The 14,908-nt window shown below is 45.6% G+C and overlaps 1 protein-coding gene across 3 annotated transcripts in view; it reads left to right on the top strand.

Moving 5' to 3' along the window:
- Positions 1-14,908, top strand: part of LOC132815145 (anion exchange protein 2-like) — a 260,861-nt gene that overhangs the window by 86,976 nt on the left and 158,977 nt on the right. Inside the window, exon 1 of one of the 3 annotated variants that reach the window (XM_060823952.1) lies at positions 11,002-11,086. The exons of the other annotated variants lie outside the window; for them this stretch is intronic. The gene's annotated coding sequence lies outside the window, so the exon portion shown is untranslated. Of the gene's footprint in view, positions 1-11,001; positions 11,087-14,908 lie in introns of those variants that run through there. 3 annotated transcript variants of the gene reach the window in all.

Genomic DNA, 14,908 nt, shown 5'->3' on the forward strand with positions numbered 1-14,908 from the left:
ACAGACTTTGACTAATCTTATTGCAGTGTAATCGTGTATGACTCACTTCTTGTTTTACTCTCGTCACCAGCGCAGGAATCATCACCTTTCTTCTCCTTCAGACATGTCATAGTCGTCTTCTGCCAAAGTGAGCAGATATTGATCACCAATCTAGTAATAAAACTTCTAGAATCTGCACAGTAAGCTCTCTCGCTCTGACTCATGCAGTTTCTGAAATAGAAGTTTCCTACTTGACGGAGAGATTTGCCTATGCCTCGCAGAATGTTACAGCCGAAATTAAAGCTTGGAGGCAAGAGCACTCAGTGTTTTGTGTGAGGGTGGGCACCTCATTCTCAAAGGTTATTCAGTGTTTATCTTGTTGTGCAGCATCCAAAATAATCTGCTTTCATCACCACCTTCGACTGTGCCTCCAGTTTTTACTGTCTACCACGCAATTTATCCAAGGTTACTGTGATAGCTCTAACCATAACCACAGCTACAATGGGTCCAACCACCTGCAGGTTTTCATCCAAGCCACTCATTAAATGAGTGTGACAGCCCTTGACATCAATGCTACATTTGACTAAGCGTGGCATCAAGGAGCCCTGGCAAAACTACAATGAATCCATATTGGGATAAATTCTCCACTGGTTGGAATCATACTAGGAATACAGGAAGATGGTTGTGATTATTGGGGGACAGTCATCTCAGCTCCAGGACATCTCTGCAGAAGTTCCTCAGGGTAGTGAATTCAGCAGCCTCATCAATGACCTTCCTTCCATTGTAAGGTCAGAAGTGGGGATGTTTACCAATAATTGCACAATGTTCAACACTATTCGCAACTCCTCAGATACTGAAGTAGTCCAAGTGCAAATGCAACAAGATCTGTACGGTATACAGGCTTGGGCTGACATGTGGCAAGTAACATTTGGGCCACACAAATGCCAAGCCATTACCACCTCCAGTAGCAGATAATCTAACCATCAGATAATGTTACCATCACTGAATCCCTCACTATCAACACACTTGGGGTTACCAGTGATCAGAAACTCAACTAAGCTTGCCACATAAAGTGGCTATAAGAACAAGTCAGAGACTAGGAATACTACGTTGAGTAATTCACCTCTTGACTCTTCAAAGCCGGGCCACCATCTATGAGGCACAAGTCAGGAATGTGATAGAATACTCCCCACTGGTTGGTGGCAGCTCTAACAACACTGAAGAAGCTTGACATCATCCAGGGCAAAGCAGCTGCTTGACCACAGCCACCACCGATGCTTAGCAGCAGTGTGTACTATCTACAAGATGTACTGCAGAAATACACCAAAGATCCTGAGCCAGCACATTCCATCCCACAACCACTTCCATCCAGAAGGACAAGAGCGAGCTAAAAAGAGCCAGGAGACATGAGAAGTCTTTGGCAGATAGAATCAAGGAGAACCCTGAAGCTTTCTATAGCTCTATCAGGAATAAAAAAATGACTAGAGTATTAGGGCTAATGGAGCATAGTAGTTGTTCGTGGAGTCATTGGAGATAGGGGAAGTGCTAAATGAATCATTTTCATCAGTATTCACACTAGAAAAAGACAATGTGGTCGAGAAGAATACTGAGATACAGACTACTAGACGAGAAGGGATTGAGGTGCATAAGGAGGTGGTGTTGGCAATTCTGGAATGTGTAAAAATAGATAAGTCCCCTGGGCCAGATGGTATTTATCCTTGGATTCTCTGCGAAGCCAGGGAGGAGATTGCTGAGCCTTTGGCTTTGATCTTTATGTCATCATTGTCTACAGGAATAGTGCCAGAAGACTGGAGAATAGCAAATGTTGTTCCCTTGTTCAAGAAGGAGAGTAGATACAACACTAGAAATTATAGATCTGTGACCCTTACTTCGGTTGTGGGTAAAATGTTGGAAAAGATTTATAAGAGAGAGGATTTATAATCATCTAGAAAGGAATAAGTAGATTAGGAATAGTCAACATGGTTTTGTGAAGGGTAGGTCGTGCCTCACAAATGTTATCGAGTTCTTTCAGAAGGTGACCAAACAGGTGGATGAAGGTAAAACAGTTGATGTGGTGTATATGGATTTCAGTAAGGTGTTTGATAAGGTTCCCCACGGTGGGCTATTGTACAAAATATGAAGGCATGGGATTGAGGGTGATTTAGTGGTTTGAATCAGAAATTGGCTAGCTGAAAGAAGACAGAGGGTGGTAGTTGATGGTAAATTTTCTTCCTGGAGTTCAGTTACTAGTGGAGTACAACAAGGATCTGCTTTGGGTCCACTGTTGTTTGTCATAGAAGGATGAGTTAGTAAATTTGTGGATGACACTAAGGTCAGTAGAGTTGTGAATAGTGATGAAGAATGTTGTAGGTTACAGAGAGTAAAAAATGAGGTCTGCAGATGCTGGAGATCACAGCTGCAAATGTGTTGCTGGTCAAAGCACAGCAGGTTAGGCAGCATCTCAGGAATAGAGAATTCGACGTTTCGAGCATAAGCCCTTCATCAGGAATAAGAGAGAGAGAGCCAAGCAGGCTGAGATAAAAGGTAGGGAGGAGGGACTAGGGGGAGGGGCAATGGAGGTGGGATAGGTGGAAGGAGGTCAAGGTGAGGGTGATAGGCCGGAGTGGGGTGGGGGCGGAGAGGTCAGGAAGAGGATTGCAGGTTAGGAGGGCGGTGCTGAGTTGAGGGAACCGACTGAGACAAGGTGGGGGGAGGGGAAATGAGGAAGCTGGAGAAATCTGAATTCATACCTTGTGGTTGGAGGGTTCCCAGGCGGAAGATGAGGCGCTCCTCCTCCAGCCGTCGTGTAGTTGTGTTCTGCCGGTGGAGGAGTCCAAGGACCTGCATGTCCTCGGTGGAGTGGGAGGGGGAGTTAAAGTGTTGAGCCACGGGGTGATTGGGTTGGTTGGTTCGGGCGGCCCAGAGGTGTTCTCTGAAGCGTTCCGCAAGTAAGCGGCCTGTCTCACCAATATAGAGGAGGCCACATCGGGTGCAGCGGATGCAATAGATGATGTGTGTGGAGGTACAGGTGAACTTGTGACGGATATGGAAGGATCCCTTGGGGCCTTGGAGGGAAGTGAGTGTGGAGGTGTGGGCGCAAGTTTTACATTTCCTGCGGTTGCAGGGGAAGGTGCCGGGGGTGGAGGTTGGGTTGGTGGGGGGTGTGGATCTGACAAGGGAGTCACGAAGGGAGTGGTCCTTGCGGAACGCTGATAGGGGAGGGGAGGGAAATATATCCTTGGTGGTGGGGTCCGTTTGGAGGTGGCGGAAATGGCGGCGGATAATACGTTGTATGCGCAGGTTGGTGGGGTGGTAGGTGAGAACCAGTGGGGTTCTGTCTTGGTGGCGGTTGGAGGAGCGGGGCTCAAGGGCGGAGGAGCGGGAAGTGGAGGAGATGCGGTGGAGGGCATCGTCGATCACGTCTGGGGGGAATCTGCGGTCCTTGAAGAAGGAGGCCATCTGGGCTGTGCGGTGTTGGAATTGGTCCTCCTGGGAGCAGATGCGGCGGAGACGAAGGAATTGGGAATATGGGATGGCGTTTTTACAAGGGGCAGGGTGGGAGGAGGTGTAGTCCAGGTAGCTGTGGGAGTCAGTCGGTTTATAATAGATGTCTGTGTTGAGTCGGTCGCCCGAGATAGAAATGGAAAGGTCTAGGAAGGGGAGGGAGGAGTCTGAGACAGTCCAGGTGAATTTCAGGTCGGGATGGAAGGTGTTAGTAAAGTTGATGAACTGTTCAACCTCCTCGTGGGAGCACGAGGCAGCGCCGATACAGTCATCGATGTAGCGGAGGAAAAGGTGGGGGGTGGTGCCAGTGTAGTTGCGGAAGATGGACTGTTCCACATATCCTACGAAGAGGCAGGCATAGCTGGGGCCCATGCGGGTGCCCATGGCAACTCCTTTAGTTTGGAGGAAGTGGGAGGATTGAAAAGAGAAGTTATTCAGGGTGAGGACCAGTTCAGTCAGTCGAAGGAGGGTGTCAGTGGAAGGGTACTGGTTGGTGCGGCGGGAAAGGAAGAAGCGGAGGGCTTTGAGTCCTTCGTGATGGGGGATGGAGGTGTACAGGGACTGGATGTCCATAGTGAAAATAAGGCGTTGGGGACCGGGGAAGCGAAAATCCTGGAGGAGGTGGAGGGCGTGGGTGGTGTCCCGAACGTAGGTGGGGAGTTCTTGGACTAAAGGGGACAGGACCGTGTCGAGGTATTGGGAGATGAGTTCGGTGGGGCAGGAGCAGGCTGAGACAATGGGTCGGCCGGGGCAGGCAGGTTTGTGGATTTTGGGCAGGAGGTAGAAACGGGCGGTGCGGGGTTGTGGGACTATGAGGTTGGAGGCGGTGGATGGGAGATCCCCTGAGGTGATGAGGTCCTGGATGGTCTGGGAGATGATGGTTTGGTGGTGGGAGGTGGGGTCGTGGTCAAGGGGGCGATAAGAGGAGGCGTCCGCGAGCTGGCGTTTGGCTTCAGCGGTGTACAGGTCAGTGCGCCAAACTACCACCGCGCCTCCCTTGTCTGCGGGTTTGATGGTGAGGTTGGGAAAACATAAATAAGCTGCAGAGCTGGGCTGAGAGATGGCAACTAGAGTTTAATGCGGAAACATGTGAGGTGATTCACTTCGGGAGGAGCAACAGGAATTCTGAGTACTGGTAAAATTCTTGGTAGTATAGATGAGCAGAGAGATCTCGGTGCCCATGTACATAGATCCTTGATAATTGCCACCCAAGTTGATAAGGTTGTTAAGGTCTGTTAGCTTTTATTGCTAGAGGGATTGAGATTCGGAACAATGAGATCATGCTGCAGCTGTACAAAAGTATGGCGTGACCATATTTGGAGTATTGCATACAGTTCTGGTCGCCACATTATAGGAAGGATGTGGAAGCTTTGGAAAGGGTTCAGAGGAGATTTACTAGGATGTTGTCTGGTATGGAGGGAAGGTCTAATGAGGAAAGGCTGAGGGACTTGATGTTTTCTTTAGAGAGCAGAAGGTTGAGAGGCGACATAAGTGAGACATATAAAATAATCAGAGGGTTAAATAGGTTGGACAGTGAGAGCTTTTTTTCCTCAGGTGGCAATGGCTAGCACAAGGGGACATAGCTTTAAATTGAGGGGTGATAGATATAGGACAGATGTCAGAGGTAGTTTCTTTACTCCAAGATTAGTAGGGGTGCGGAACGGCCTGACTACAACAGTAGTAGACTCACCAACTTTGAGGGCATTTAAATTGTCATTGGATTGACATATGGACGAGAATGGAATGGTGTAGGTTAGATGGGCTTCAGATTGGTTCCACAGGTTGGCACAACATCGAGGGCCGAGGGACCTGTACTGCACTGTAATGTTCTATGACAGCAGCTTCTTGGGAACACCACCACCTGCGAGTTCCCCTCTCAGCCACTCACCATCTTGACTTGGAACTATACCTTCTTAAATTAATGTTGCTGGGTCAAAATCCTGGAATTCCCTCCCTCAGGGCCTTGTGGGTCTACCCACAGCAAGTAGACTCAGCTATTCAAGGAGGCAGCTCACCACAACCATAGAACATCGAACATTACGGCGTAGTACAGGCCTTTCTGCCCTCAAATTTGCGCTGACCTGTGAAACCAAACTGAAGTCCATCTAACCTACACTATTCCATTTTCATCCAAATGTCTATCCAATGACCATTTAAATGCCCTCAGAGTTGGCGAGTCTACTGCTGTTTTAGGCAGTGCGTTCCGTGCCCCTACTACTCTGAATAAAGAAACTGCCTCTGACATCTGTCCTATGTGTATCACCTCTCAATTTAAAGCTATGTTCCCTTGTGCTAGCCTTCACCATCTGAGGAAAAAGGCTCTCACTGTCCACACTATCTAACCCTCTGATTATCTTATATGTCTCCATTATGTCACCTCTCAACCTTCTCTCCAGTGAAAACAGCCCCAAGTCCCTCAGCCTTTCCTTATAAGACCATACCTCCATACCAAACAACATCCTAGTAAATCTCCTCTGAACCCTTTACAAAGCTTCCACATCCTTCCTACAATGCAGTGACCAGAATTGTACACAATACTCACATGTGCGGCCACACCAGAGTTTTGTACAGCTGCAACATGTCCTCATGGTTCCGAAACTCAATACCTCTTCCAATAAAAGCTAACATACCGTATGCCTTCTTAACAACCCTATCAACCTGGGTGGCAACTTTCAGGGATCTATGAATGTGAACACCGAGATCTCTCTGTTCATCCACACTACCAAGAATCTGACCATAAGCTCACTTCTCTGCATTCCTGTTACACCTTCCATAGTGAAATACCTCACACTTTTCCATATTAAACTCCATTTGTCACCTCTTAGCCCAGATCTGTAGGTTATCTATGTCTCTCTCTAACCTATAACATCTTTCAGCACTATCCACAACTCTACTGACTTTTGTGTCATCTGCAAATTTACTAACCCATCCTCCAACACTCTCAGCCAAACAGCACTGGACCCACAACAGATCCTTGGGGTACACCACTAGTAACTGAACTCCAGAATGAACATTTTCTATCAACCACCAACCTTTATCGTCTTTCAGCTAGCCAATGTCTGATCCAAACCACTAAATCACCCTCAATCCCATGTGCAATAGCCTACCATGGGGAACCTTATCAAACACCTTACTGAAATCCATATACACCACATCCTCATCCACCTGTTTGGTCAACTTTCTAAAAGAACTCAATAAGATTTGTGAAACATGACCTACCTTTTACAAAACTGTGTTGACTATCCCTAATCAACTTATTTCTTTCTAGATGATAAATCCTATCTCATAACTTTTTCCAGCACCTTGCCCACAACCAAAGTAAGGCTCACTGGTCTATAATTACCAAGGTTATCTCTACTCCCCATCTTGAACAAGGGACCAACATGGGTGGCATGGTGGCTCAGTGGTTAGCACTGCTGCCTCACAGCACCAGGGACCCAGGTTCGATTCCAGCCTCAGGCAAGTGTCTGTGTGGAGTTTGCAAATTCTCCCTGTGTCTCCGTGGGTTTCCTCCGGGTGCTCCGGTTTCCTCCCCAGTCCAAAAATGTGCAGACCAGGTGAATTGGCCATTCTAACTTGCACCACAGTGTTAGGTGCATTAGTCAGAAGGAAATTGGTCTGGGTGGGTTAGTCTTTGTTGGACTTTGCTGGGCCGAAGAGCCTGTTTCCACATTGTAGGGAATCTAATTGTCTATCCTCCATCTTGAGGGGCAATAATGGAAAGGCTACCCAGTCAGCAATACCTATGTCTCATAAGTGAATAAAAAACAACTTGAAAATGTATTGCTGTTCCTTTGCTGTCACTGGATCAAAATCTTGGAATTTACTCCCTAACAAAATTGTATGTTTCCCTCCTTCAGATAAACTGCAACAGTTCAAGGAGGCAGCTCATCGTACTTTCTCAAGGTCAATTAGATGGGCAATAAATTTTGACTTTGTTCCCATCCTGAGGATGAAATAAAGCAAAAATTGCCATCTACCTCAATTCCTGAGGGCTGCTGGAAACCCTCAGGGCATTCAGTATCAACCATGACACAATGTGTGACATTGGAGCCATGTGTCCGCCAGACCAGGTGGGAGCAGTACTTCCTTTCCTGAGGACATTCGTGACCCAAGAAAAAGGGTAGGCCACTTAGGACTGAGCAAACAAAGAAACTTCTCACTCAGAAGGTGCTAAATTTTGTTGGAATTCTTCGCCCCAGAATGCTGTGGAAGGACAATCATTAAACAAGTTAAAGACAAAAATCAACAGGTTTCTGGAGGCTAATGACGTTAAGGAATTTGGCGATCATGCAGGAAAGTGGCAGGGAGTTCCAAAGGCACTGAACCTTCTGGGAGAGGAAATTGCTCCTCATCTCAGTTTTAAATTGGCACCTTTTAATTCTGAGACCATGCCCTCTGCTCCTTTACTCTCCCATGAGGGGAAGCATCCTCTCAGTATTTCCCTGTCAAACCTGTTAAGAATCCTGTATATTTCAGTGATATCACCTCTATTCTACTAAACCCCAGTGAATAGAGTCCCACATTGTTTCACCTTTGTTCCTAAGACAATTCCTCCATACCAGGGATTGTCCAAGTGAACCTTCTCTGAACTGTTTCCAATGAAATAATATTGGGGACCACAGCTGCTCACAGTACTCTAGATGTGGTCTCAGCAGCACCTTGTACAGTTGCAGTAAGACTTCCCTACTTTTATACTCCAACACCCTTGAAATAACATTTCCATTAGCCTTCCTGATTATTTGCTGCACAAAATTTCTGTGTTTTGTTCACAAGTACCCCTAAATCCTTTTGTGTTGCAACTTTGTGCAGTTTTTCTTTGTTTAAGTTACATTCTGACATTCTGTTCTCCTTTCCAAAATGAATAACTTCTCATTTTCCCACATGATACTCCATTTACCAACTTTTTGTCCACTTCCTTAATCTGTCAATATGTCTCTAAGCTATTTGTGTTCCTCTCATAACTTGCCTTTCTACCTATTTTTGTGTCATCTGCAAATTTGACTGCATTCATTTCCCTCCCCAGAATCGTTAATATATATTGTAAACAGTAGCGGTCCCAGCACTGATTCTGCAGAACCCTACTGATCACAGGTCACCAACCTGAAAAAGAATCCCTTATGCCCATCTTTGTTTCCTGCTCATTAGCCAATTCTCTATCCATGCCAATATCCTACTTCCAACACCATGAGCTCTTACCTTCTGACTTAACCTTTTGTGGAGTATCTTGTTGAACACCTTTTGCAAGACCAAATACAAACTATCTACTGGTTCCTCTCCCAAAGGCTGTTTATGGAGTTGGCCACGGATCAGCCATGCTCTCATTGAAAGGTGAAACAGGCTTGAGGATTGAATGGCGCACTCCAATTCCTGTGTTCCTGTATCCACTCTGATTGAGACCCTTTAAGAAACTTTAATACATTACAGTTCAGACAGGATTTTCCTTTCATGAAGCCATGCTGACTCTGCTTGATTAAATTATGATTTTTCAAATGTTCTGCTATTACTTCCTCGAAAAACTATTGGAATCAATTATCAACAATAGATGTTGGGCTAATTCGCTTTTTCCCTCTCCCCCTTTCTGAAGAGACATGTCACGTTGGCAGATTTCCAAACCTTTGGTACTTGTCCAGAATCCAAGGGTTTTTGGAGACTTGTAACCACTGCTTCCACCATCTCTGTAGCTACTTCCATTTTGATCCTTGATGTAAGCAGTCAGGGCCAGGGGACTTAGCTGCCTTGAAGCTGAGAGTGTGTTGCTGGAAAAGCGCAGCAAGTCAGGCAGCATCCGCAGAGCAGGAAAATTGACGTTTCGGGCTGGAGCAGTTTATCTGCCTTGAACCCCATTAGTTTGCCTCATACTCATCGAGAGTATGATCTGTCATGATCTTTTTAGGCCTTATTTCCTTAACTCTAAATTCATCCCAGTCTTCAGACTATCACGAACGTTTACCTCCTGATACGTTTTTTCTTTCAATCTAACCAGCTCCTTAACTTCCGGTTTCCTTGACTTGTTTGTTGTAAGGGTCTGGTCGTACCTGAATGCAGTGTGCTCTTCCGATTGAGACATTCATGAGCCACATCATAAACTTGGTTCCCCCGATAGGAAGTCTGCACTAACTGGGCGTCAGAACATTGAGGATTAGAAATAAGAACAAAAACCACATTGGCAGATGGATTCTGGGATATACAGAGGTACCTCGATTGGTGGGGAGTACTTTTTTCGGATAATCAAATGCTCGGATAACACAGTTTAGCCAAGCATCGGGACCTTGCGATCTTGTCTGGATAATCTGAAATTTGGATAATCAAATGCCAGATAATCGAGGTTCCTCTGTACTAAAGTGCATTTTAGTTTTTATGGAATCCTGTGCTGTCTCTGTCCTGGGAATGTTTGATAGAGGACGGAGTAGAAGGAGCTGAGCTGGGAGTGATTCATCTTGATATGAAAAGCCTAAATTAGATGATGTTCTATTTGAGGATACAAATGTACCCCAACTCAATGCACTGAGAGAGAAGAGTTGTCAATGCAGTTTGATTTTGTGTTGCTCTAATCGAGTCAACTGGAGTGTGCAGGATCCATGAGTTAGTTCCTAGTATTTGCAGTTCATTGAGGTGCAGGGGTAAATGTACACTTCACTCTGTGTTTGCAGAATATGAAAATACATTAACCTTGGCTGTCTCCTTGAGTGTCAGCAAGTTGCAGCGTCAGTGCTGGGAGAGAATTGGCAGAGACAAAACAGTGGGGGCAGAATTTCTTATTGCAAGTCACTCTTTACTTACAAACTTGACCTCGACTGAAGTGTTGTTGCAGTATTGCCGACTGTAGTTTAGTTAAAATCCCTGCAGACAATCAGTACCTTTAAACCTGTTCCAGATGTGGGCAAGACCGTATTTGTGAGTAGGTCTTCAAAGAATGTTATGGTTTTCTCTTTCTTACAAATGCCGACTTAGTCTAGGTCGTACTTCGTGTCTTGTCCGAGTGCAGTGTAGATACTTGAAGATATTTGAGTGGCTGTATACTGTCATGTGTGTGTGTGAGTGAGAGAGAATGTTTGAAAGTTACAGTCGCCTTTGCTTGCAGTCCACTGCTGCACTTAAAAGTGAGTGTTCCCAGAATGAATTCAGTTCTTCACTGGTGCGAGTCCCGGCACAAAACTTAGCAGCGCACACGCCCCCTTCTCTTCTGGCACTGAATCCAGCAGAAGGCAAGGAGACATGGTGTTGTGTAGAGAGGGGGAGGGGGTGAAAGCAGCATGTGAAGCGGGCTCGGGAGTGTTGCAATTTCCTTTGCAGGCTTAAAGTTACTGAGAAAGTTTGCTGACTGCAATGAAAAGCCATAGCTCTGGGCTCTGCTCATTCACGTGAAGCAGGCAGGCAGCAGCAACGGGAAAGAATTCCACTGGGAGTCTGCACTGATGAGACCATGTCGCAGTAATTGCAGACGTCAGAGACCTGTTGCTGAAAGCTCCTGTCTCACTTTGTGATTGCAGCAAAAAAGAAAATCGCGAACAGAAGGATGTGCATCTAAATGTTGGTGCATCTTCTGGCTATCACACTGTGGGGAACAAGGCTTTCTTAAAGGCTGAAACACAACCTACAGGTAAAGGCCCTGATGTGGAATGGAGGAGGTTGATTGAAGCTCTGTGCAGGAGGTCACTGTTAGCCATGTCCTGTTGATCTGTCGGAATATCTATTGTGGGTAGGCTGGATTAGGGCATGGTGTTCTGCCAAAGGCTGGGAAGTGCTGAGACTGAAAGTATTTGTGAAAGTGACTCATGATTATATGGGCACCAGGAAGGAACTATAACTCCTGTAAGGGCTCGACAAAAGCAGAGAAACGGTTACTTTCTACCCAGGGAGCAGACTTGACCAATATGTCTGATGTTAAGCTGGTTTACTCTGTTGTTTTTATAAATCGAAATCTGCCTTCCCTTTTAAAATCCAGTTTCCACCTCAAAATGTTTGCGAGATGTGCTCATGCTTGTGAGCTATGTTGGCCCACAGGAATAATGTCTGCACACAGCAGACTCAAATACTTTTGCCACTGTCTTGGAGGTGACAGGGCCACTGGACAGAAGTAGAAGGGCCGTTTTAACATTTTAAACCCAAACTTGCCCAGCACTCAGGTGACCTACAGCATTTCCACATTGAGAAAAGTACTTGCTGGAGACCCAGGGGTCCATTGGCCCCTGCTTTTGAGGTTGGAAACGTTCAGACATTCAAAAGGAGCTTTCTGCCTTGAAATTGGTACATGTTTGATAGCAGACTGGGTACCGTGACCAACTGCAGTCTATGCAATACCTGTCTTGATACAATTGGTACCGGCTTGGCTGAGCTTGGGACACAGGAGTAGATCATTTTATGGGAGGCTGCTGCAGATGATTATTCAGTGACCTGTACCAGGACATGTGTTTAGAAGCAGGTTAGCTGTTTTTGCTGTCAGTCATTTAATGTGCCCCATTAAAGCTGACAGACACGCTAAAGGAGCATCTATCACAAGATCAATACAATTGCTGTTACCTTTCAAACGTATATATGAGCAAAGTCATTCTCTTGTGTGTAGATAGTGATGGGGGTGTGTAGTTGAAAGATGTGCCACGCCGTCGAGGTGCGGCACTCCCTTGGCACCGAACCTTGGAAGGCGCAGCACTCCCTCGGCACCAAGCCTCGGATGATGCTGAACTCTCCAAATTATATTGAATGATGGAACATCCTCAAGGGGCAAAGTATTTCTTTCCTATTCCAATGTTCTTGGCCTAGTAAGGATTATCTACACATGACTCTAGACCCACAGCAATGCGGTTGACTCTTGACTGCCCTCTAGGCAATTAGGGATAGGCAATAAATGCTGGCAGATCTAGTAACACCCTTGTCCCTTAAATGAATTAAAAAAGAGTGGCTTCAGGATGACTGGCTTTGGCTCCTGAGTATTGAGCGGTGCATGAGATTAAAGAAAAATAAGAAGCTGCTGTAGTGGTTGCAGAGGGGAGTAGAGCTGTTAATTAACAATCGCATTTTGCAATAACTAGAAATGATTTTCATCTTGATATCTGTTAGACCATAAGATCAAAGAGCAAAACCTCAATCCCTTCACTGTTGCTGAGATATTTGTATCATTGATAGTCACAGGTGAGATGCCGGAGACTGGAGGTTGACTAATGTGGTGCAATTATTTAAGAAGGGTGGTAAGGACAAGCCAGAAAATTAGAGACTGGTGGGCCTGATCTCAATGGTGGGCCTGACTTCAATGGTGGGCAAGTTGTTGGAGGGAATCCTGAGGGACAGGATGTACATGTATTTGGAAAGGCAAAAACTGATTAGGGATAGTCAACATGGCTTTGTGCATGGGACATCATATCTCATGAACTTGATTGAGTTTTTTTTGAAGAAGTAACAAAGAGGATTGATGAGGGCAGAACAGTGGACGTGATCTATACGGACTTCAGTAAGGCGTTTGACAAGGTTCCACATGGGAGACTGATTAGCAAGGTTAGATCTCATAGAATACAGGGACCACTAGCCATTTGGATACTGACTCGAAGATAGAAGACAGGGTGGTGGTGGAGAGTTGTTTTTCAGACTGGAGGCCTGTGACCAGGACAGCATCACAAGGATTGGTGCTAGGTCCATTACTTTTTGTCATTTATATAAATGATTTGGATGTGAGCATAAGAGGTATAGTTAGTAAGTTTGCAGATGACACCAAAATTGGAGTTGTAGTGCACAGCGAAGAAGGTTACCTCAGCTTACAACGGGATCTTGATCAGATGGGCCAATGGGCTGAGGAGTTGGAGATGGAGTTTAATTTAGATAAATGTAAGGTGTTGCATTTTCAGAAAGGAAATTTTAGCAGGACTTATGCACTTAATGGTAAGGTCCTAAGGAGTGTTGCTGAACAAAGAGACCTTGGAGTGCAAGTTCATAGCTCCTTGAAAGTAGGAGGTAGGATAGTGAAGAAGGCGCTTGGTCTGCTTTCCTTTATTGGTCAGAGTATTGAGTACAGGAGTTGGGAGGTCATATAGTGGCTGTGCAGGACATTGGTTAGGCCACTGTTGGAGTATTGCATGCAGTTCTAGTCTCCTTCGTATTGGAAAGGTGTTGTAAAACCTGAAAGGGTTCAGAAAAGATTTACTAGGATGTTGGCAGGGTTGGAGCATTTGAGCTATAGGGAGACGCTGAACAGGCTAGGGCTGTTTTCCCTGGAGCATTGAAGGCTGAGGGGTGACCTCATACAGGTTTATAAAATCATGAGGGGCGTGGATAGGGTAAATAGACAATGTCTTTTCTCTGGGATGGGGCAGTCCAGAACTAGACAGACAGGTTTAGGGTGAGAGGGGAAAGATATAAAAGAGAGCTCAGAGGCAACTTTTTCACACAGAGGGTGGTACATGTATGGAATGAGCTACCAGAGGAAGTGGTGAAGGCTGGTACAATTGCAACATTTAAAAGGCATCTGGATGGGTATATGAATAGGAAGAGTTTGGAGGGATGTGGGCATCTGCTGGCAAGTGGTACAAGATTGGGTTGGGATATTTGGTTGGCATGGATGAGTCGAATGGTCTGTTTCCGTGCGGTACATCCCTATGGCTGTCTGACTCTAATCAAGAACTTCTCTCTGTCTTAAATACACTCAGTGACTTGACCTCCACAGCTTTCTGAGGCAATGAGTTCAACAGATTAATCACCCTCTGGGTGAAGAAGTTCCTCCTCATCTCAGTTCTAAAGGGTCACCCATTCACTCTGAGGCTATCTCTCGTACTAATAGAAGCATCTTCTCCACATCCACTGTATCCAGCTTCTCAGTATTCTGTAAGTTTCAATCAGGTTCCCCCTCACCCTTCTAACCTGCATGAGTACAGACCCAGAGTCCTCAAACTCTCCTCGTATGGAAAGCCCTTAACCCCGGGATAATTCTTGGAAATCGCCTCTGGACCCCCTCCAATGCTAGCCCATTCGCGTTTAGATATGGAGCCCACAGTTGCTCACAATATCAAGTTGTAAGTTTGCTTCCCATTTGGACTCCATGTACAAGCCTCTCAGAAAAAGAACCAGAAATGATTTCATCCACCACAACAGACCAAGATACATAAATAGGAAGCGAGACAGAACACCAGTGCTTCATCGGAGGCTCACTGATGATGTTATCTTGTATGTTGAAAAACTGTCTGAGAACAAACCGACCAGCTCAGTGAGCAAAGTTATAACCTGATCCACAACCAGAGCTACAAATTTTCTCCAAAATTGCTCACAATATTTCCAAAGCCTTATACAGCCTCAGCAATACTCTTTTTGTATTCTAGCCCTCTTGAAATCATCAACTAAACCTCCAAGTTAACCTTAAAAATCCTGAACCAGAACTTCTAATTCCCTTTGTGCTTCAGATTTCCCCTTTCAGAAAACATTCCATGCCTCTATTCTTCCT

This window comes from Hemiscyllium ocellatum, chromosome 4 (genome assembly GCF_020745735.1).
Source record: "Hemiscyllium ocellatum isolate sHemOce1 chromosome 4, sHemOce1.pat.X.cur, whole genome shotgun sequence".
Lineage (NCBI taxonomy): Eukaryota > Metazoa > Chordata > Chondrichthyes > Orectolobiformes > Hemiscylliidae > Hemiscyllium > Hemiscyllium ocellatum.